Genomic DNA, 23,436 nt, shown 5'->3' with positions numbered 1-23,436 from the left:
TGGCAGATTAAAACTGTGTGCCCGACCGAGACTCGAACTCGGGACCTTTGCCTTTCGCGGGCAAGTGCTCTACCATCTGAGCTACCGAAGCACGACTCAGGCCTGGTACTCACAGCTTTACTTCTGCCAGTACCTCGTCTCCTACCTTCCAAACTTTACAGAAGCTCTCCTGCGAACCTTGCAGAACTAGCACTCCTGAAAGAAAGGATATTGCGGAGACATGGCTTAGCCACGGCCTGGGGGATGTTTCCAGAATGAGATTTTCACTCTGCAGCGTAGTGTGCGCTGATATGAAACTTCCTGGCAGAGCTTCTGTAAAGTTTGGAAGGTAGGAGACGAGGTACTGGCAGAAGTAAAGCTGTGAGTACCGGGCGTGAGTCGTGCTTCGGTAGCTCAGATGTAGAGCACTTGCCCGCGAAAGGCAAAGGTCCCGAGTTCGAGTCTCGGTCGGGCACACAGTTTTCATCTGCCAGGAAGTTCCCTGTATATGCAGTTTAGTAGAGCACTTGACAGATTATCGCTTGAACTGACTTAGGCAAAACATGTAACAGCTAAATCATGAAGTTTGAACGAAAGTGTATGCCCCACACTCCTCGGAAGCGCGTGCACCATTTAAGTAATTTTACCAAATTGTTTGAACATGCTGAAATTCAAACTATTTAAAAGCGGTACGTGAGAGAAAATTGAGTAAAGGGTGTTGCCTATTTTCTACTAGGCAAACGAGCCCCGTTCAAAGTCGATTTTTTATAAATTCTTAAGAGAAGAAACCAACAACACAAGAGTATTAATAGCTCAGCAATGGCAAAGGGATTGAACAGTCACGGATATTATATTTTCGAGTATTTTTGCTTTCAGTAGGTAGACAGAACGCTGCAACAATTGACCAGAGTATGCAAACAGTATAGTGAAAAATTGGTTAATGTGATGACGCCTTCTTGAATTTATTCTAAACTGACAGTGGACAACCTCCCGACCTGCTGTTGTTGCAGAGAAATGAACGTGGTAGACTTAACTTCAAACTTGGAAGTCTGCATATTATTACATTCAAGGTAAAATGTGCGTAATTCACTTATTGTTGGTAGTATGTGCGTTATTAGAATATTTTGCTGAACTCGCAAAATTTACGTCGATAAATAAGGGCTCTTTTACTCACTAGAGGCAGCAGCAGTCTCTGTGACTGCGGTCGAGCTGGCATGTTGCAGTCTTGTAGCACCCGTCGCTGACAGTCATCACTCGCGCTCACGGTCGGGGTGCAGGGCGACTTCTGGCAGAAATCTTCCGACACCTACAGTATCTGACTCTCTCTCAACGCTGGGTCCCAATAGGAGTGGAAGCGAAGTCTCTTGGTTTTACTGGTGTTTTTGCACCTATTCATCGCGGGTATGCTCTTGTTATTGATTCAGCTACGTGGGCTTTGGACCCCAGTGACTTGTTAGCAGTTTCCTTTAGTTTTAAGTGACGCCCACTTTTTCCTATGCTAAATGTACGCACTTCCCAAAATTATTCCATTTATAATAAATAACGAGTAATGTATAATTTGCTTATCTACACACTCCCGTTGTCCTATTCTGAAAGGTGGCTTTCATTTGTGGCATTCATTTCGCAGATTATTCTGCATATTTGGAGTAAATAAACCCATATAATGGTTAATTAGTCTTATTAGGTGGATTAGAAAGAGAGATACGTAATGATTAAACACATGTCTGAAATAATATGGGCTTTGGTAATGATAATATTTAGTTGCATGATGTAGGTGTAAACAAAGTGGATTTGCCAGTGGAGGCGGGGAGGCGAAGGCCGGTGAGCGCCGGAAGAGCGTTGTGCAGGGGCCGGGGGTCCCAGGGGATGCGGCCACTGACCTGCAAGCATCAAAAAGAACGCCGCCGAGTGCCAGGTGAGAGAGAGAGGGGAAATGTCGAGCAGACAGAGAGCGTCCAACGTACGCGCTGGCGCCGCCCGGCCGCGCACTGTTTTAGCGGCAAATGGGCTGAGCTCTGGTTGGGCAGTTCATAAGAAAGTGCGGGAAATGCGAAGGGTCAACGCCCGCTGTTTGAACAGAGAAATTTTTGGATAGGTGGAGAAATTGTATCACTCCGCGAGGGAGATGTGGGAGGGCTTTGCAGCGTCGGGATTGGCTGATTAGAGTTTGGCGGCAAGATTGTCGCAAGAGCATCGGGCAGAGCGAAGAGACAGGAAAGCGTCAGGTGCCGTGAAAGCGAATGGTCGCAAAGTTCGGTAGCTCTGAGATAGGGACTTAGATTTTGAATACTGGGCTGTGTATGATCTAGAGTCTGCAGTTACAGTAGGACATCAGCATCCACGATAGGTATTGTATTGACTACTAGTTAATTGCAGCTGATTCTGCCTTATAGGCTGGCAGTCACCATTGAACGTAGTCAACCAGTGCACAGAGCTGTCATACTGGTATTGCACGTTAATACAAGGCACATTGGGCTGCACCTTAAAGGTTGTTGAGCCAGTCTTGAAAGCTTTGTATACCATATAGAGGAAATATAGGGCTTGTGGTATTAGCAGTTTCTGAATAGTTTATTCTGTTCAAGATATTTGAGAGACTTATCTTAATTCAGCGACTTCGCAGCTGCAGTCGTCGCCCCAGCAGAATCGACGGAGCCAGCACGTTGGTAGATGGTATTGTAAAACTTGCAGCAGCGGCAGTAAAGTTCAGAAATAGTTGTTTGATCGTGTTCTTGTCATCCACTGAGCATCTGTGCAGTTTTGCTTACGATTCGTTATTGGTTATTTGTCTTTTTGCATGTTGTTTGGTTTGTTTCTTGGTGGTGGTGTCCGAAGTACGTATTATGTCAGACACAAAATAGACTATAGGAACGCAGTCAGATCGCTTTTACCATTTGCTTATCCAGGGGGCATAATTAAATCTAACTTCGCATCAACTTAACATTAAGAGCTGAGAGCCAATCTTCCCAGTGTAGTATATCTAAGAACAGTGTACAGCTTGTTTAATTTGTTTTCATTCATGATTTGTTCAATATGATCTAATTTCTATCGTGAGATAATTTACAATAAATACAAGTTATTTACAATATCGCTTTTGATTTAACAGTAGTGGTAGTTAGCCGTCACTGTCACATTAAAATATTTTATCCCTGTTTAATATCGGCCACTACCCCTAATGAGAATCCCTACAATTCGACCGTGTTGTTACAACATAGACTCCTCAGGTTCAAAATGGTTCTGAGCACTATGGGACTCAACTGCTGAGGTCATAAGTCCCCTAGAACTTAGAACTACTTAAACCTAACTAACCTAAGGACAACACTAACATCCATGCCCGAGGCAGGATTTGAACCTGCGACCGCAGCGGTCGCGCGGTTCCAGACTGTAGCGCCAGAACCGCTCGGCCACCAGCGGCCGGCAGACTCCTCAGGGAAACAGTAAACAGAACAGGAAGGAATACCACTATGGACTCTATATGTGGCGGTAATGGAACCTGCTCTTAGGATTCAAAGGCTCATTTTGGCTGAAGTAGAGAAGTAGACTAGAATACAACCAAAGGTTTCAGCTATTCTTTATCGGCCTGGTCGGAGATTTTCTCCGCTCGGGGACTGGGTTTTGTGTTGTCCTTACATTCGTATTGTCGTAACACTCTACTGTTGAGTTGGCTACGTGGGCATGTCCCGAGGGCCAATAAATTTAAAAAGTCTATTCTTTGCTCTCTGAAGTGCACATTCCTTAATGTGCTACATTGAACATAAACTTGAGGGTCAGGCGTGCATTACATTCAGAAAGAGATGGCGGAGTACATGAAACATGAATGTGTTTTCTGGATTAGAATAACTCCTCCATGACTGCTGAAAATCGGTTAGTTGCGTAGTTAGGAGTGCTAGTCAGCAGCAGGAACGCTCAGAGTAAGGTCGCAGAACTATACTCACCTATTAGCGATAATAACGCACGTGTAATATCTGAAAGAGAAAGTGGTCTGAAACCACAAAAAATACTTCAGTTCCGAGTGTACTGTAGATCTGGCACTAATTTCGAGTGTTATCGAGTTAAAAGCAGCTCCATTGCAGCCGCGTGCGAGGCAGGCAGGCAGGCACAGAGGCGCTGACATGTAATTTCATAAGCGAGCCTGTTTGTCCACCACAAAGCTGCCGGGCCAGGCCGCGCAGTAGTGGTGACATTGCAGAAAGGACACGTGACTACAAACAACCTGGAGAGTGTATCCACATCATTGGGTGACAAAGGTTTGATCTGGACTTTCCTTGTGATCACAACAGGTGTGTAATTAATCACCATAAATACCCTCTGATTCTAGTACAGTTATGCGCAGTCTGGCAGCCCCCTCTACGACATTAGATCCACACTTCATGCTGCTGGCCAGCCATCAGCCGACGTCGGTCTGGTCAGCCATCTCCAGCTGACCAGCTCACCGTCGTAGCTTCGCAGCCGTGGACCAAGAACGACACAACGGACGAGCCGTTCCCAGGCTCCTGCTCGGAGGACTGCAGTTCTTCCTCACCAGGGCGAGCTTCCAATCTGGTAGGAGCGGGCACCTACAAGAAATCAACTGACGTTCGCGTTGCTGGCACTGCTCACTCAGGGCCACATAGTGTTATCTCACACTCGAGCTGCTGAGAGCGGAACAGGCATATATATACAAGGTGAGTCACCTAGCGTTACCGCTGGATATATTTCGTAAAGCACATCAAATACTGACGAACCGATTCCACAGACCGAACGTGAGGAGAGGGGCTAGTGTAATTGTTTAATACAAACCATAAAAAAATGCACGGAAGTATGTTTTTTAACACAAACCTACGTTTTTTTTTAATTGGAACCACGTTAGTTTTGTTAGAACATCTGAACATATAAACAAATACGTAATCAGTGCCGTTTGTTGCATTGTAAAATGTTAATTACATCCGGAGATATTGTAAACTAAAGTTGACGCTTGAGTACCACTCCTCCGCTGTTCGATCGTGTGCATCGGAGAGCACCGAATAACGTAGGGATCCAAAGGGAACGGTGATGGACCTTAGGTACAGAAGAGACTGGAACAGCACATTACGTCCACATGCTAACACCTTTTTATTGGTGTTTTTCACTGACGCATATGTACATTACCATGAGGGATGAGGTATACGTACACACGTGGTTTCCGTTTTCAATTACGGAGTGGAATAGAGTGTGTCCCGACATGTCAGGCCAATAGATGTTCAATGTGGTGGCCATCATTTGCTGCACACAATTGCAATCTCTGGCGTAATGAATGTCGTACACGCCGCAGTATATCTGGTGTAATGTCGCCGCAGGCTGTCACAATACGTTGTTTCATATCTTCTGGGGTTGTAGGCACATCACGGTACACATTCTCCTTTAACGTACCCCACATTGAACATCTATTGGCGTGACATGTCGGGACACACTCTATTCCACTCCGTAATTGAAAACGGAAACCACGTGTGTACGTGTACCTCACCCCTCATGGTAATTTACATGTGCGTCAATGAAAAAGACCAATAAAAAGGTGTTAGCATGTGGACGTAATGTGCTGTTCCAGTCTCTTCTGTACCTAAGGTCCATCACCGTTCCCTTTGGATCCCTACGTAATTCGGTGCTCTCCGATACACACGATCGAACAGCGGAGGAGTGGTACTCAAGCGTCAACTTCAGGTTACAATATCTCCGGATGTAATTAACATTTTACAATGCAACAAACGGCACTGATTACGTATTTGTTTATATGTTCAGATGTGCTAACAAAACTAACGGGGTTCCATTTAAAAAAACGTAGGTTTGTGTTAAAAAACATACTTCCGTGCATTTTTTTATGGTTTGTATTAACCAATTACACTAGCCTCTCTCCTCACGTCGGTCTGTGGAATCGATTCGTCAGTATTTGATGTGGTTTACGAAATATATCAAGGGTAATGTTAGGTGACTCACCCTGTATATATATATATATATACACTCCTGGAAATTGAAATAAGAACACCGTGAATTCATTGTCCCAGGAAGGGGAAACTTTATTGACACATTCCTGGGGTCAGATACATCACATGATCACACTGACAGAACCACAGGCACATAGACACAGGCAACAGAGCATGCACAATGTCGGCACTAGTACAGTGTATATCCACCTTTCGCAGCAATGCAGGCTGCTATTCTACCATGGAGACGATCGTAGAGATGCTGGATGTAGTCCTGTGGAACGGCTTGCCATGCCATTTCCACCTGGCGCCTCAGTTGGACCAGCGTTCGTGCTGGACGTGCAGACCGCGTGAGACGACGCTTCATCCAGTCCCAAACATGCTCAATGGGGGACAGATCCGGAGATCTTGCTGGCCAGGGTAGTTGACTTACACCTTCTAGAGCACGTTGGGTGGCACGGGATACATGCGGACGTGCATTGTCCTGTTAGAACAGCAAGTTCCCTTGCCGGTCTAGGAATGGTAGAACGATGGGTTCGATGACGGTTTGGATGTACCGTGCACTATTCAGTGTCCCCTCGACGATCACCAGTGGTGTACGGCCAGTGTAGGAGATCGCTCCCCACACCATGATGCCGGGTGTTGGCCCTGTGTGCCTCGGTCGTATGCAGTCCTGATTGTGGCGCTCACCTGCACGGCGCCAAACACGCATACGACCATCATTGGCACCAAGGCAGAAGCGACTCTCATCGCTGAAGACGACACGTCTCCATTCGTCCCTCCATTCACGCCTGTCGCGACACCACTGGAGGCGGGCTGCACGATGTTGGGGCGTGAGCGGAAGACGGCCTAACGGTGTGCGGGACCGTAGCCCAGCTTCATGGAGACGGTTGCGAATGGTCCTCGCCGATACCCCAGGAGCAACAGTGTCCCTAATTTGCTGGGAAGTGGCGGTGCGGTCCCCTACGGCACTGCGTAGGATCCTACGGTCTTGGCGTGCATCCGTGCGTCGCTGCGGTCCGGTCCCAGGTCGACGGGCACGTGCACCTTCCGCCGACCACTGGCGACAACATCGATGTACTGTGGAGACCTCACGCCCCACGTGTTGAGCAATTCGGCGGTACGTCCACCCGGCCTCCCGCATGCCCACTATACGCCCTCGCTCAAAGTCCGTCAACTGCACATACGGGTCACGTCCACGCTGTCGCGGCATGCTACCAGTGTTAAAAACTGCGATGGAGCTCCGTATGCCACGGCAAACTGGCTGACACTGACGGCGGCGGTGCACAAATGCTGCGCAGCTAGCGCCATTCGACGGCCAACACCGCGGTTCCTGGTGTGTCCGCTGTGCCGTGCGTGTGATCATTGCTTGTACAGCCCTCTCGCAGTGTCCGGAGCAAGTATGGTGGGTCTGACACACCGGTGTCAATGTGTTCTTTTTTCTATTTCCAGGAGTGTATATATATATATATATATATATATATATATATATATATATATATATATATATATATATCACACTGAAGTCAGGAAAACAAAAGTAGTTCGTACCAGAATCTACCGAGTAGTGCAGACGGGTTTACAAAGCAACATCAGCCGATACGCAGGTGAACAAGTCACGTGAAAGGCTGTGCTAGCTCGTGATCTAATGTCTGCCCGTGGGAGCTCTGATTTCTATTTTATTATGATGATCGTTCCTCCCAATGTAACTGTACAAACTTCGGGGGTGTAATATATGCATGAAAATAAGAGTAAAATGTTAAAGTTTTGTCTGAAATGTCTTTATTTCCATGTTATGCTTCATAATGTCATTTGTGGTAGACATTACATCGCTAGCTAGTATAGGCTTTTGGTGTATCATGTTCTACTTCATATCGAGTTATGTTGCTTTATACACCCCTCTACACCAATCGGGTGATTCTGGCACGAACTGCCTTTCTTTACATGACCTCAGTGTGATCCGTTTTACTCTATGGCGCTGTTGCACTGCAGCAGCAGCACCACCACCGCCACCACCATTACCATCAGACGGTCTGTAAGCGGATATGTGCATCCTTACAGCGCAGCAGAAGGTAGTGCAAGAGCAACAACACGACGTATATGGAAATGTTTCCAAACAGAAGAGTACCAACAGACTTTTGCCGCCGTCGACAGGAGTTTAAGGGTAAATGGCATTCGTGTTGCGTGACTGTTAGGTTGGCCTCAACAGGATGGAGTGATTGTTCAAAATATACTGGAAAAGGTAGATGAGGATTTGACCGTAAGTACCCGCCGCGTAACTGTCACTGTAGGGGTTCCTCAGTCAACTGTAAGACACCTTCTTGAGGCAGCAGTTCCACCCATTTCACCGTGTCACCTGTCATCTGTAGACTACCCTAGACTTCAGTGTTTCTGTCAGTGGCTACTAGAACGCCATGTTGCTGATCCACCGTTCGGTAGTCCGGTACTGTTTATAGATGAAAGTCTCTTTACATGTGCGGGTATCGTGAACGCTCATGACATGCACGTGTTTGCGTATGAGTATCCTCGCATAACTACAGTACGAGGATATCAACATCATTTTTCAGTGAACATTTGATGTGGTATAATGAAAAATCAGTTACTCGAACCGCATGTGTTTCCACAGCGCCTGACTGAAATGAAATGAAATGTCGCGTGGTTAGGGCCTCCCGTTGCCTGGTGCAAGTCTTTTGAATTGACAGCACTTCGGCGACTTGCGTGTCGATGGGGATGATATGGTGATGATGAAGACAACACAAAATCCAGTCCCTGAGCGGAGAAAGTCTCGGACCCAGCCGGGAATCGAACCCGCGCCCCTGTGCACAGCATTCGGCTGCGCTGACCACTCAGCTATCGAGGTGGACAGCGCCTGACTGGCAGAGTGTGCCGACAGTTTTTTGAACATGAAATGGATGGTCTGCTTCATGATGTCACCCTCACTAGACGAACCAACTTATGGTTAAAGTTCCACGCTGTCCCTGCACATTTAAATTGGGAGGCAAGAGAGTATATCAGTGTTGTTTATCTCGATTGAGTGGTTAGATCGTGCAGAATCAGTTGCCTGGTCCGCCAGAATTCCGGATCTTAGCCTCCTGGGCTTTTCCGTTTGGGGCTGTCTAAAAAAAATGGTTCAAATGGCTCTGAGCACTATGGGACTTAACATCCGTGGTCATCAGTCCCCTAGAACTTAGAACTACTTAAACCTAACTAACCTAAGGACATCACACACATCCATGCCCGAGGCAGGATTCGAACCTGCGGCCGTAGCAGTCGCGCGGTTCCGGACTGCAGCGCCTAGAACCGCTAGACCACCGCGGCCGGCAGCTGTCTCAAGGAACTCCTGTATGGTGTTGCAATTGAGAATGTAGCAGAGATTTGTAAATGGCTGTACATCTGTGTAGAGTGAGATGACTAGAGCCTATGACATTCCGAGAGCGGTAAGATGTAGAACACGTCACTCTTCGTCTACATGGACATCATTTTGAACATGTTGTGAGGAAAATGTACAGTACGCACTTTTGTGGAATTTCGGGTCCTACGTGTCGTTGCTTTCTGAGAAGAATTTTGTGTTGTTTGTGCCGCACTTGTGATTCTTACTCTACAGATTATCTCGGTAATAAAGCAATTTCAGGAAAAAGTTTAATTAACATTTTACTCCTATTTTGATGCATACGTTACACGCGTGAAGTGCGTACAGTTATGTGCATACGTACCCATAAACGTGTACACTAGGATATGCACTATTATGAATTTGTTTCTGGTGTCGATATTAATTACTATAAGTCCTGTGGTACGTAATCTGCAGTTAGTCACTACTCTAAGTTTTCAAATTAGAAATCTGTAATGTTAATAATTCTTTTATTTAATATTATCCGCTCTTATGGATACAGAAATGTTTATTCAGATGGTGATAGTTTTTCTTGGAATTAGGGCTAAACTGTTTTCGGAATGATCTTCGTGTTAGCCTTAAATTGTATATGTTCATTTTTTTATTGTGTGTGTTTTATCTGTTTCCATATTTTATGCGAAATTTTCAAATGTTTTAGTTGCCTTGTACAGACAGTTTAACGCCCTGAAAAAACTGTGAAATTACATCATCTTACGAGGCGGCGTGCACGTCAAGAATGCTGTGACGGAGGCTAGCTGCTCACTGCAAGTTGGGTGCGTTAATGCACGTTTTACAAATTGCTTAGTGTCTGTGAAACACGTGATTCAAACTCTTAAGTACTTGTGAATAAGCCTGGTGGCAGTAAACATTCGAAAATTTATTGTTTTCTGTAAAGAAAAGCACTGACCTCAGATCAAGTAAAATAATTTTGTTTTCCTTTTTTTGGGTAAATAGGTTTTTACTGGCAGTTTTCACTCCCTGCTCGTCGCTCAGTAATTAAACGTATCTATCTTCGTTAGAGTGCCTGTGGAGGCGCACAAGCATGCTTGATGCACATGAAATGTACTCGCAGTTGGGAATACGAACAACCATTAGCTATATAAGGGAATGACTACAACGAAACTTGGTGCCACACCGGGTCTCGAACATGGATTACCCGCTTTACGCGGGTGCCACACCGGGTCTCGAACATGGATTACCCGCTTTACGCGAGCGGTCGCCTTAACAGTTTTGGCTATTCGTGCAAGTGTTACTACCAGACTCAACTTCCAAATGTTCTCGCTTCTGCGTCACAAGCTGCACTCTTACATATTATGTAACTTCCGTGCAGGAGGAGGGCATTTTAACTGAAAGTCACTACTTGGTGAATGGGCACGAATTGCGGTGCCTGTGTCGTTAAGCAGTGCTATGCAGTATTCCTTGAGAAATGCATAGATGTCCGAAGGAACATTGAATAGTACTTCTTAACAACACTGGCACTGTAGTATCGCATACTCCTGTCTTCCGACACATGGTGAATCTGGAGACGGTTGTTGCCCTACAAGTTGTGAGTCAGTCTGTGAACCTTACCATGTTAGATGAACTGAAGAGATAGAGCAGATTCATGGAAGAACTGTGTGCGTCATCTCAGGCCTTGTTTAGTCACTGCCAGAGCATCAAATAAGTGCATCATGAAATGATTTTGTCTCATAATTTGGAAAGTGCTTTTTACAGTATTCGAAAAGTTTTACTACTTTCAAAATACCTCTCGCAGAGAGACGTCTGAAAAGTAGAAAAGTTGTGGGTAAAACAGAGGAGCAACGAAAGTCCTTGACCGCATAAACCACCAACGAGTAAAAATGGAAAGTGTAAAACTAGTTCTGGAACTCTGTATATGTACCACTATTCGTTATACATTGGGCTGCGAAAAATAGATGTGGGTGGAGATCTAAACATATGTGTAAAGAAAGCTCAGAAGGGAATCATCTTCGTCAAAATCGTTGTTGAATCGTGTCTCGTGACAAGCATAATTAAAATTCGATACTTACATTGCTCAATAACGATTACTAATAATTACGAGGATAGCGATTGTGATCCTGTATGCCGGAAAGTTTCTGAAGTCACAACAGCAGTTAACAGATTCTGCTGCTCCAAACAGGTTAATACTGGCCTTCAGTATAGTACGTATGTGCTTTTTCAGTTACGGTATTTCGTAGAATTTCAGTACATTTCCTCATTTCTATACATTACCTATTTCCTAATATGCATAAGGCGTGTTTATGATCTGCCATTATTAGCCATTGAAAGTAGACGGTGACAACGCAAGCGAACGAAGATCCAATCGTTGCACATTTTTGGTTCAAGGACATAGCCATTTATGTTTCCCGTGCTCTGTGTAACAGACACAGACACTACTGTACAGTGCTGGTGAACATACGATGTTTCCCGGAAAACTGGTCGTAATGTATGACGGAATACGGGGCTCCACAGGAGATGGGATTCTTTCCTTGTTGCGAGCTAGCAACCTTTTTGCCCTAACGGCGCCCCCTCATACACTGATAATCCAAAAAATATTAACGGCCAATTTCACTCATCCAGATACAAAATCTTATCAGAGAACGTGGCCGTTTCGAAGTATATGTTTCGAGAGTAGCCGGCGTTTTGAAATGTGACGACTGATTTTATTTGCCCATAATGTAGTTTGTCTAGTGAATTATTGAACATTTCTCGTATTTTATACGGTGTAGGTGTAAATCGGTACAATACTTAGTTGTTTCAATTTTAATTGTTCAAATATCAGAAGTATTTTTCTCGCATTAATAGTAAATCGTATTTTCATTCACCTTCATATTCATAACTGCTCCAACATACAAAAAACTCCTCAGTAAGAGAGAGAGAGAGAGTTGATGAGTATGAAGTGACCGCGGGGCGCCACCGTTCTCAGTCTCGTCTTACTCGCGGAACTACAGTGGGATCGAAGGAAGCCTGTTAGTACTGAAGTAGCAGCAGCACCTCGATTTGTATAGTATGCAACCCGCAATATCAGTGTCGTACTCGGCCCGTTTCTGATCTCTAATATCCATCCGCATGGGTTCCCATGGGACCTATGGTAGTAATCAAAAGCACCATGACAGCTGTACACTTCGTGAACATGCGGATAAATAAATTACTATCCTTGTACAGTGTTCTGGAACATGCATGGGTGAAAGGAAAATAATTCATACTGTCTTGCATAAGGCAGAATTTTGACACTAGATACCAACGACTTCAGCGTTGCTAAACATATCGAAACCAGATAACCAATGTACTTGTGGTACAGCAATTCAAACTGTGGCTATAAATTATTTTTAGACCATACAGTACAAGTAACGATTGATTACTATGTACCGCTGCTGTGAATTCATTTTAATCATTCCAACCATCTTGGAGCATTGCAGTGATAACTATAAAAGGGCCACACAATTTCTTCCTTTACAAATAGACACACAGCCGTTTATTCGCTATAAGTTCTAAAGAAATTTCAAATGTCTTACATGTATTAGGCAGCACGAATATAGAATTCTTTTAGATTTAATTCCCAATTATTCTCGATATCCATAAGATACTAACTCATCAAATCGCGTTTTCCTTGTATCATCCTATGGCTAGAAGATATTAATCTGGACTTATTTTTCTGTCTTTAAAGCCTAATAAACAACAAATCTGCTTAGAAATAACTGTGCTGTGGTAGTTCTGCTTTGCTTCGACAAATATCATTGCTTGAAACGTGTATCTCGTTATCATACGAAGGAAGATTTTAAATTTATAATAGTTTGTCGTTACGGAGAATTTAATTTCATTTCTTCTGCGTGCACGTGAGTAGCTTGACGCCGATTTTATTCACTCATTATATCCTGTCTTGGGCACAGAGTATATTACGAGTGAAATATCTGCGATATTTAAATCTTTCCCGTTGCAGCATGTGGGAGAAAGCTGCTGGTAATCCATAATTTATCATCTCGTGCAAAAGTTGTAGTGTATACTCTTTTGTGAGTTCTTTGATGTATTGGGTATGGTTCGTTATTGCGCATCTTTCGTATTGGATGCAGTGGCCCTTGGGATTGTCAAAGCTACACATCAGTGGATATAATGATGGCGCCACTACACGTCACAGAAATACACGAGATGGTTCCAGTGGGAGCTCTGAGAATTTTATTGCTATCGATACTGCTTCTCATCTCAGAATTCCCAGAGCATCGTGTCTCATCCCACAATATGTACAAACGATACGCGTTATTGTGCCGCTTCATTATGGTTTTATCTTGTTTTATTCACGAATGATACGAGGCTGTAGTACCTTCTTACCCGTAGAGGCATTGCTTTGCTTTTACAATCAATACAGGGGAAGCAATACATAATACTGAGAAAATTCCGAGATACCTCCTGAATAACATGTCCTTTAAATTTTCTAAGCTGAATTTTCAGCATAAATCACACACCTTTCTCGGAACGCTTTTAGAGACATTTCTGTGGCGCTTCTATAAGTTACGCGTGAGTCAAACATGGCTAAAACAGAAGACCACCTTTCATGTGTTCATCACTGTATTTTCTGACATATTATTTCAACGAATGGCTTAGTTGTAGTAAACGATGCGCTTTGGTATGATTGGTGTCTGTATCGGTAGTCTTCGTCAGGTGCTGTGAGTATAAAGTAAAGTTAAAATGAATGGACAACCAGAAATGATGTCTATTCATCCACGTCGAAAATTTCTATTAAATCATAACCTTACAACTTTTCGTAGGCTCTTTCTTTACAAACACCTCATGTCCTGTTAGTTCTACTTTGAGTGTATACCGCATACCTCATGTTTCAGTATCAGTCGGTTTGTCGATTCATAAACAGACTGTTGATTATTCGCATAATACGAATGAATCGCTACCTTCAACTTGTTTCAACAGCGCTAAATCCTACGTAATCGTTCTCTTTAATATGCTCACTTACTTTTCCGCCCATGTTTTTTATAAATGGGTGACTCCAGATGGGTTTCCACATTTTTAATATTTGTGAAGGATGTATGTTTCCGGTTCTCTACGTTAAAAAAACATAATATGCCGTAATGTTTGTGGAAACGCGAACAAGAATATTTCCAACTGAAAATAAGTTTATGTACAGATGATACATCAGTACTGGCTCTGGCTTTGAGGCATGGCTGATTGAGAGAAGCCTCGACGAAGCCCAGTCAGAGCTTTCAAACGTCGTAGCATGGAACCAGACATGGTCGTGATATCTCATTGTGGTATTTTCTCCCCAGGTGGTTTCTAGGCGAGTCCACAAAACATCAGGACTGGTTGTGTAGAGGACAGTGACGGACAAGTTAGAGACCAATCTCATTTTCCAAATCTGAATTCAGTCGGTTAAATAAGTAGAGACCCTTGTTTTCCAGACTCAGTGGATGACTGCAGAACCTGCATTGTTGCTCTTGACTTCACCACTTTGAATATAAGCATTTATGTTCGTGAATAGCGAACTTGTGCAATAAAATCAAGACGCAAAGGATGCGGAAAATACTCAGAAACATATTCGCCAGCAATTTCAGGTGACGATCTGTTCCCAACGCGAAAAGAATAGTTTGATAAGGCGCTGGTAAAACTGGAAGTTGACCACCACCACCATCGCTATGACTGTCGCAAGCCATTTGACATCCATACTGAACTAAACACCATCCGAACAGGTCTCTGAAGGCTCAACGGCACCGACCGACCGCCTTGTCATCTTCAGCCGACAGGCGTCACTCGATGCGGATATGAAGGGGCATGTGGACACTGGCCGTTGTTGGTCTTCATGATCGGAGACGCTGCTTCAAGTAACTACTCAACTGACTGAGTGCACTGCGCTTGGCAACAGCGTTCGACAGACACGGACAGTCACGCATCCGTGTACTAGCCAACCCCAATAGCACTTAATTTCTGTGATCTGATGGGAACTGGTCTGGCCACAGCGGGAAGGCCGTTGGTCATGTGACAAACACTAATAGATAAATGTGTCTTGTAAACATTTTAGTGCGTAATAGTCTTCAGCTGTAGGCAGTCTTGCAACTCCTTTATCTTTTTTAATGTGAGCTTTCCACCTTCCTTGAGTTCTTCGTTTTGGTCTCGTCTTATCTCTGATAATAAAGAGAAGAATTTCCTCGGTGCATCTACCATTTATTCACCTACTAGATGTCCCATCCACTACATTTCATATTCACTACTGTCATAATTACGTCCCGGTCCAGTTGTTTCCCGATTCCTTTGTCTGTTTTCCTCTCTCCTAGTAATCCCCAGCTCGCTGAGCAATTGTCAGTTCCGAAGGACCGAGCGAGGTGATGCAGCTGCTAGCACACTGCACTGGCATTCGGTAAGAGGACGGTTCGAACCCGCGTCCAGCCATCCAGATTTACTTAGATTTTCCGCGATTTCCCTAAATCGTTACAGGGATATGCCGAAACTGTTCCTTTGAAAGCACGCGGCCGGTATCCTGCCCCATCCTTGAAACATTCCAAACTTTTGCAGCGTCTCTAATGACCGCGATGTCGACGTAGGCTAAATCCCAACCTTTTTTCCTTCTTAGTTTCCGAAAGGTTTTCCTATTACAGTCTTTTTCTCCCTGTCGTACCTCAGAAATGGCAATGCACGCTGATTATGAACTTATCTCTCCGCCATGTCGGAAACTTAGTTTAGAAAACGCTATTCAGATTACCAAACCCATCCCACCCCATTTATATCCCTTTGTGTCTGATTTCGTTGTTAATTTGTACTATGTTCTTCTCACATGTTGTTTACACATTAATTAAGTTTCATTGTAACTGATTTTTAAGTTTACTTCCAAACTCCGTTCAATTTTCCATTAGTCTCTGATGTTTATCTGGTCCACAAACATGTCATCAACGAAATAAAGGCGGTACAGGTATGTTCCATTAACACACATTTTTTCTTCATTATATCACTACTGTGAATAGTTTTAGTGATATCGAACCCTCTTTGGTTGTCTCCTCTTTTAAGTTTGAATTTCCCTTTATCCTGATTAATGGAAACGGTGGCATCGAGTTACGATATGTCGTACATTGTCATAGGTTGAATTTGTGCCTTGTTCTTCTAGGGCTGCTAGTAAAGTTTTTGTTGAACAGAGTGAAAGCTTTTTAGAATCTATGAATCCGAGACAAACTGCTAATTCACAGTCATTAATCCAATGTATAATTTTGTTCACGACTTGCAAGACGATCCATGGTGCTGCATAATCTTGTAAAGAAAGCTTCTTTTGCCTTTTTAAATTTCATGTTTTTATGGAGTTTGCTACAATTCCAGTAAATAGCTGGTACGAACGGAGAGTTGGCTACAATGCCATTAAATAAATGGTACAAACGGAGATGACTCTGACAGATCTGTTGTGCTTATGACCAGCCAGTCTCATTTCTTGTTAAGGAGAAATATTCCTCTTTGGCAAACATTATGTAAATAATTATGCAAGTTTCTTTTACATTGCTTTTACTGCAGCTTTAATAATTTTTATTGCCTTACCAACGTCTCCCGGCGCATACCTTTTCTTCATATCTCGAATGACTTCAAATATCTGATTTGGCAGCAGTTCTTCAATCTCATAACTTACATTATTGTTAGTCTGCGTTCCTGATTCATTATTTGAACAACAAAAACATTTAAGAAATCTTGGAATTCTTGTACAACTTTCTGTCTGCTGACAGATACTGTGACATCCACAAGACCAACTGATGAAATGTGGCGTTTAACGTACACAAGTCCGGATTTTGCTTCCTTCAAACTTTTCTGGGGAAGAAAGAGTTAACCATCAATTTAGTAATGACAGTATGACCAAGCTATCTCTTATGTTATCGAATTCGTAACATACTGGTAAAAGTAGTTCTATATGTAGTGCAAAGGAACTCTGTTTAGTCCGCAGCTCGTGGTCGTGCGGTAGCGTTCTCGCTTCCCACGCCCGGGTTTCCGAGTTCGATTCTGGGTGTTGTGTGCTGTCCTTAGATTAGTTAGGTTTAAGTAGTTCTAAGTTATAGGGGACTGATGACCATAGCTGTTAAGTCCCATAGTGCTCAGAGCCATTTGAACCATTTGAACTCTGTTTACTGTACACATTTTTTTGGCTTACTATTTTCAATACATATAACATGTAGAAATTTAAAATAATTTTTTGCTCCGCCGACCGCTTCAGTTAGTTCTATATCTTGCCACATGTTCTCGAAAACATTTACGAATAGTTTGCTGCGCTCTAGAACAGTCAGAGGAAAATTTAAAGCGTTACATTGTTTTACTGAATTTTCCGTCGGTGCTTGGGAGAACATAATAAGAATATTAAAAAGGAAAAACACTTTTTAATGTTCTTCAAAATCATATTTATTTTGTCACGTATCGGTTTTCGGCTTCTCAGGCCATCTTCAGGTGACAAATGAATGTCGCAAAAACAGATAAACATGACGTGCGCCTTACAGCATATTATTTGTACAGAAAATACAATAGTGACAAAGTGCTTACATAGGATACATAAGAAAAACATTACAATAATTAAATTAACTAGCAAAAAGAGTAAACAAAGTTTATATATACATATATATATAAAACAAATGATGAGATGTATAATGAATTTACAGTTTCAATCTAGTATTTGCAAAGAAAACTTCATTTAACAAGGGAGAAAATGGAAACTGAGTCTCATCATTTAATATTACGCTGGCATTCTGTGTCATATGTTGTTGATTGCTATTATTTCCAGTAGGGTCATCTTTCTGCATTTTTTTAACAGAATGTAGAAGTTCACAGTCTACATCATATGGATGGTTGTCTACTAAAAAATGATCAGCAAAGGTTGAATCTTTTTTCTTTAATCGCCAGCTTCTCTAACGTTCAAGAAGCCTAATACGACTCTGCCTTAGCTACAGACCTGCATTTTATAATGTCAATGATGATGAGGAGGTCCCATACTCCGAGGAGCGTAGGGGACGATGCAGGAGACCCGAACCGACGTACTAGGCAAGGCCCTGGCGGAGGTGGTTTTCCATTGCCTTCCTCCGACCTTAATGGGGATGAATGATGATGATGAAGACGACACAACAACACCCAGTGATCTCGAGGCAGGAAAAATCCCTGACCCGCCGGGAATCGAACCCGGGACCCCGTGCGCGGGAAGAGATAATGCTACCGCAGGACTACGAGCTGCGGACTAATGTCAATAACAAATCAAAATTTTTATTCAGTAGTAAAGACAAAATGGAACCCTTGTCCCAGAGTGCTATATATATAAAATAACTTGCCAGCTGTGAAAAAAAGTGTATATTAGTCAGTCAGGCACAGAGCTGCGGCAGTTAACTTTTCACGCTGTTATTATCAGCATAATTGTACGATCGATCACGAAAGAAATAATGCTATAATTGAAAATTAGAATTTATAATTGACAGTATTTAACTACAGTGAACTGCCCGGATAGCTGCGTGAGATAACACGCCTCTTCCAGGATTCGGGGAAGCGCGCCGGCCACGAATCGAATAGGCTCGGCTGATTAAAGACGAGGGCTGGTGTACCGGCAACCTGGGTGTGGTTTCTGGACTGTTACCGACATCCTACTAGATGAATACCGAACTGGTAAACACAGCCTCAGTTACACGATTCGCAAACATCGCGAAAATGATCTCAGACTTTCACATACGATAACAATGGACGCAGACAGATGGTTGACGGAGATTCCGTCCCAGCGAGGGAGCGTGGTAGTAGGAACGGCATCCGGTCACCCTCTAGTTCTAAAATTGACAAATTCAGGCTAGAATTCTGAATCCGAGAAGATACGGGATAGAAGCCAACAAAAAGAAAAAAGTATTTCATTACAGTTTAATTACTTATACCTTTACGTGATGTTAGCGTTTGTTACGCACAATGAAAATCAATACGGCAAACTGGAACGCTACCCATTTCTATTTGACCCAAATAGCCCGAATGTTCCAGCAATGATAATACTGCACAAAAAAATGCTGACATGAAAACTGTTCATGTGAACAGTCTGAGAAAAAATAATCCTCCTCTCTGCATGCTGTAGCGATGACCAAAGAAACATCCATACAGACACTGTCCCCCGCCCCTCCTCCCCTCCCAAAAAGAAGAAATAAAACGCTTGATTATTGCGTACTGCTACGTTACGTGCCGTTTAGTTTGTGTTTAACCTATATTTATGATGGTTTGCTTAGATACATAGTGCGAGGTAAAGGTGATGTACGCTCAGAATACAAGGAGAAGCAACCAAGATAGACCACCACAAGTAAGTCTTGAGCAAGTTAATATTTCGGCGAATCATCTAACGAACGGCAAGTTCGTACCTGCGAAATTATGACAGCTTCTTCATCTTTGTTTTAAAAATTAAAGGCTGTACACCTTTGTGGGATTGTAAATACACCACGTGTAGAATTTAATGAGACAATAGCTAGATAACAGCGCCACAAACTACTGTCCTGATATCAGGAGAACAGGTTCCATAACATTTTGTCCTGCTCTATGAAATGGAATGGAACACACAACTCGGGTAAGGTTCATGATTTTACCTGTGCGCTTGAAGCCCGTCAGCCTGTGGTCTGCTGTTGTAGAGATCAAACAACAACTTCTGCCGCACGGCGAAAGAAGAATTCTGGCAGTTACATGGGCTTGCAGCAAATGCTTCGCATGTCTGCCGCAACCAGCAACGTAGCGCAATGTTTTATACGTTTCTGTAGCAACGCCTCAGTGTTGTCGCGACCCTGTAGGCGACCATTCTTTCTCGTTATGTAGCTTCGGTAGCGCCAGCGACGTTAAGCTCTTCGCAGTTGAAAAATTGAACAAAGTAGCTCTTTTTGTGTCATGCGAAGTATAACTTGTGAAGCTATTCAGACTTTTCACAATAGACACTGAAGACCCAGAATGAGATTTTCACTCTGCAGCGGAGTGTGCGCTGATATGAAACTTCCTGGCTGATTAAAACTGTGTGCCCGACCGAGACTCGAACTCGGGACCTTTGCCTTTCGCGGGCAAGTGCTCTACCAACTGAGCTACCGAAGCACGACTCACGCCCGGTACTCACAGCTTTACTTCTGCCAGTACCTCGTCTCCTACCTTCCAAACTTTACAGAAGCTCTCCTGTAAAGTTTGGAAGGTAGGAGACGAGGTACTGGCAGAAGTAAAGCTGTGAGTACCGGGCGTGAGTCGTGCTTCGGTAGCTCAGTTGGTAGAGCACTTGCCCGCGAAAGGCAAAGGTCCCGAGTTCGAGTCTCGGTCGGGCACACAGTTTTAATCTGCCAGGAAGTTTCAGACACTGAAGAGCCAAAAAACTGACACAGCTACCAAATACTGTGCAGGGCTCCCAAAAACTTGCAGAAGTGCCGCAACGCGACGTGGCATGGACTCGACTAAAGTCTGAATGAGTGCTGGAGGGAATTAACACCGTTAATGCTGCAGTGCTGTCCATAAAGCCGTAAGAGTATTAGGTGGTTGAGATCTCTTCTGAACCGCACGCTGCAAGGCATCCCAGATATGATCAATAATGTTCATGTCGGGGGAGTTTAGTGGCCACCGGAAGTGTTAAAACTCAGGAAAGTGTTTGTGGAGCCACTCTGTAGCAATTCTGGACGTGTGTGATGCCGTATTGTCCTGGTGGAATTGCCAACGTCCGTCAGAATGCACAATGGACAAGAATGGATGCAGGTGAGCAGACAGGATGCTTACGTACGTGTCATCTGTCAGAGTCGTATCTACACGTATCAGAGGTCGCATATCACTCCAAATGCACACGCCCCACACCATTACAGAGCCTCCACCAGCTTGAACAGTCCGCTACTGACATGCAGGGTCCATGGATTCGTGAGGTTGTCTCCATACCCGTACACGTCCATCCGCTCGATACAATTTCAAACGAGACTTGTCCGACCAGGCAACATGTTTCCAGTCATCAACTGTCCAGTGTCGATGTTGAAGGGCCCAGGCTAGGCGTAATGCTTTGTGTCGTGAAGTTGTCAAGGTTACACGAGTGAGCCTTCGGCCCCGAAAGTCCATATCAATGAGGTTCCGTTGAATGGCTCGTACACTGACGCTTGTTGATGGCCCAGCATTGAAATCTGCAGAAATTTGCGGATGGGTTGCACTTCTGCCACAGTGAACGATTCTCTTCAGTCGTCGTTGGTTCCGTTCTTGCAACATCTTTCTCCGGCCGCAGCGATATCCGAGATTTGATGTTTTACCGGATTCCTGATATTCACGTTACACTCGTAAAATGGTCGTACGAGAAAATCCCCAGTTCATCGCTAGCTCGGAGATGCTGTGTTCCATCCCCCGTGCGCCGACTGTAACACCACATTCAGAGTCACTTAAATCTTGATAACCTGCGATTGCAGCAGCAGTAACCGATCTACAACTGCGCCAGGCACTTGTCTTATATAGGCGTTGCCGATCGCTGTGCTGTGTTCTGCCTGTTTGCGTATCTCCTTATTTGAATACACATGCCTATACCAGTTTGTTTGGCGCTTCAGTATATATGACATTCCAAAAGTGGCTTACAGTTTTCGTTCGTGGTAAATGTCGGCAAACTCTTAAAGAAACAGCAAAGTTGTAGGCTGGAAGGTATCCTGATTGTGCGAAGCGTCTCACTATTTGTCTTTGAAAGCGTTATTAAAGCATTTTATAAACTTGAACTGATCAGGATAAAATACACCAATGAAAAAGGACATACATACAGTCAACATTTTAGCAATAATAACACACACTCCACACGTCACTATGATGCAGTTAGTGTGTACGAGTGGGGTCAGCTAAAACATGTTCCGCCAATTCCACATTCCAACAAATTTCATCCTTTCCACATATCGCAGTATGAACAGCTTCAGCTTATCCTTCACTGAATGATGTTTACGAAAGCTGCAAAGTAACGCGGCAATTCCACACAAGATCTTTTTTTGGGATGAAGTAACATTTATAAATATGGGCAAAAATATATTCATAATATGTGCTACTAACCACTTGAAAGTCTATGCTGGTTGAGAGCAGCGGATAAACATCAGTCGTCAGTCTGCCTGTGGTGACGACTTTTCAAGAACCGCTTCATTGCTCTCTGTGCTGCCACTGTTACTTGAGGACACCCCACTGGTCGTGGGGCAGTGTGTTAGCTACCAAAATGACGAGCGTTTCGCCAGTTATGCACATAGAACTACAGACCTCCGTAACAGGACATTTGGATATTCCTTGAATTGTTTATCAGGAAAACACAATATGGTCATAACGTCCACCAGACTTCTGAAACCTCTGGACTTTTACTAACGGTCAAAATCGGTACGCATGCGACAGCATGCACTACCTAATATGTTCCATAACGTCTCACAGAAAAACGAGATTTTTCCGGAACTCATACCCTGGTTTCTATTGGTGACGGAGAGAGAGGTTTAAGTGTTTTGTCTAGGGAGCATTTGTATACTCAATGTAAGGGTCATCGTACTATCCTACAGTACATGGTCAAAGTTCAAATATTACACACTTCCTCCAGCTTAGGCATATGGAGAAAATCGTGTGGTTGTTTTTGCATCATACAGCGAGTTTGTATATAAGTAATGCAAAAGTAAATAACTTACAGAAATATTTGATACAGCAATGAATTCAGTATATCTTCAAGTTGTATTCCCGTCTGACACCGTCAGTTTCTGACATATGCTCTTGTTTAGAGGTGGTGGTCCAGATTGCTGTACACACTGGTACCTCTAATATCCAGTAGCACGTCCTCTTGCATTGATGCATGCCTGTACTCGTCGTGGCATACTGTCTACATGTTCATCAAGGCACTGTTGGTCCAGATTGTCCCACTCCTCAATGGCGATTCAGCATAGATCACTCAGAGTAGTTGGTGGGTCACGTCGTCCATACACAGTCCTTTTCAATCTATCCCAGGCAATGTCGATAGGGTTCATGTCTGGAGAACATGATGGCCACTCTAGTCGAGCGATGTCGTTATCTTAAAGGAAGTCATTCACAAGATGTGCACGATGGAGGCGCGAATTGTCGTCCATGAAGACGAATGCCTCGCCAATATGCTGCCGATATGGTTACTCTATCGGTCGGAGGATGGCATTCACGTATCGTACAGCCGTTACGGCGCCTTCCATGACCACCAGCGGC

The 23,436-nt window shown here is 43.8% G+C and overlaps 1 pseudogene; it reads right to left on the bottom strand.

Annotated features, from left to right (window-relative positions):
* Window positions 1-1,736: 1,736 nt before the first annotated feature.
* The window catches only part of LOC126235184 (ribonucleoside-diphosphate reductase large subunit-like), a 91,177-nt pseudogene continuing 69,477 nt past the window's right edge, over window positions 1,737-23,436 (bottom strand).

Source organism: Schistocerca nitens, chromosome 2 (genome assembly GCF_023898315.1).
Source record: "Schistocerca nitens isolate TAMUIC-IGC-003100 chromosome 2, iqSchNite1.1, whole genome shotgun sequence".
Taxonomy (NCBI): Eukaryota; Metazoa; Arthropoda; class Insecta; order Orthoptera; family Acrididae; genus Schistocerca; species Schistocerca nitens.
Note: the sequence above shows the minus strand (reverse complement) of the source record. Positions and strands in the feature narration are given on the sequence as shown.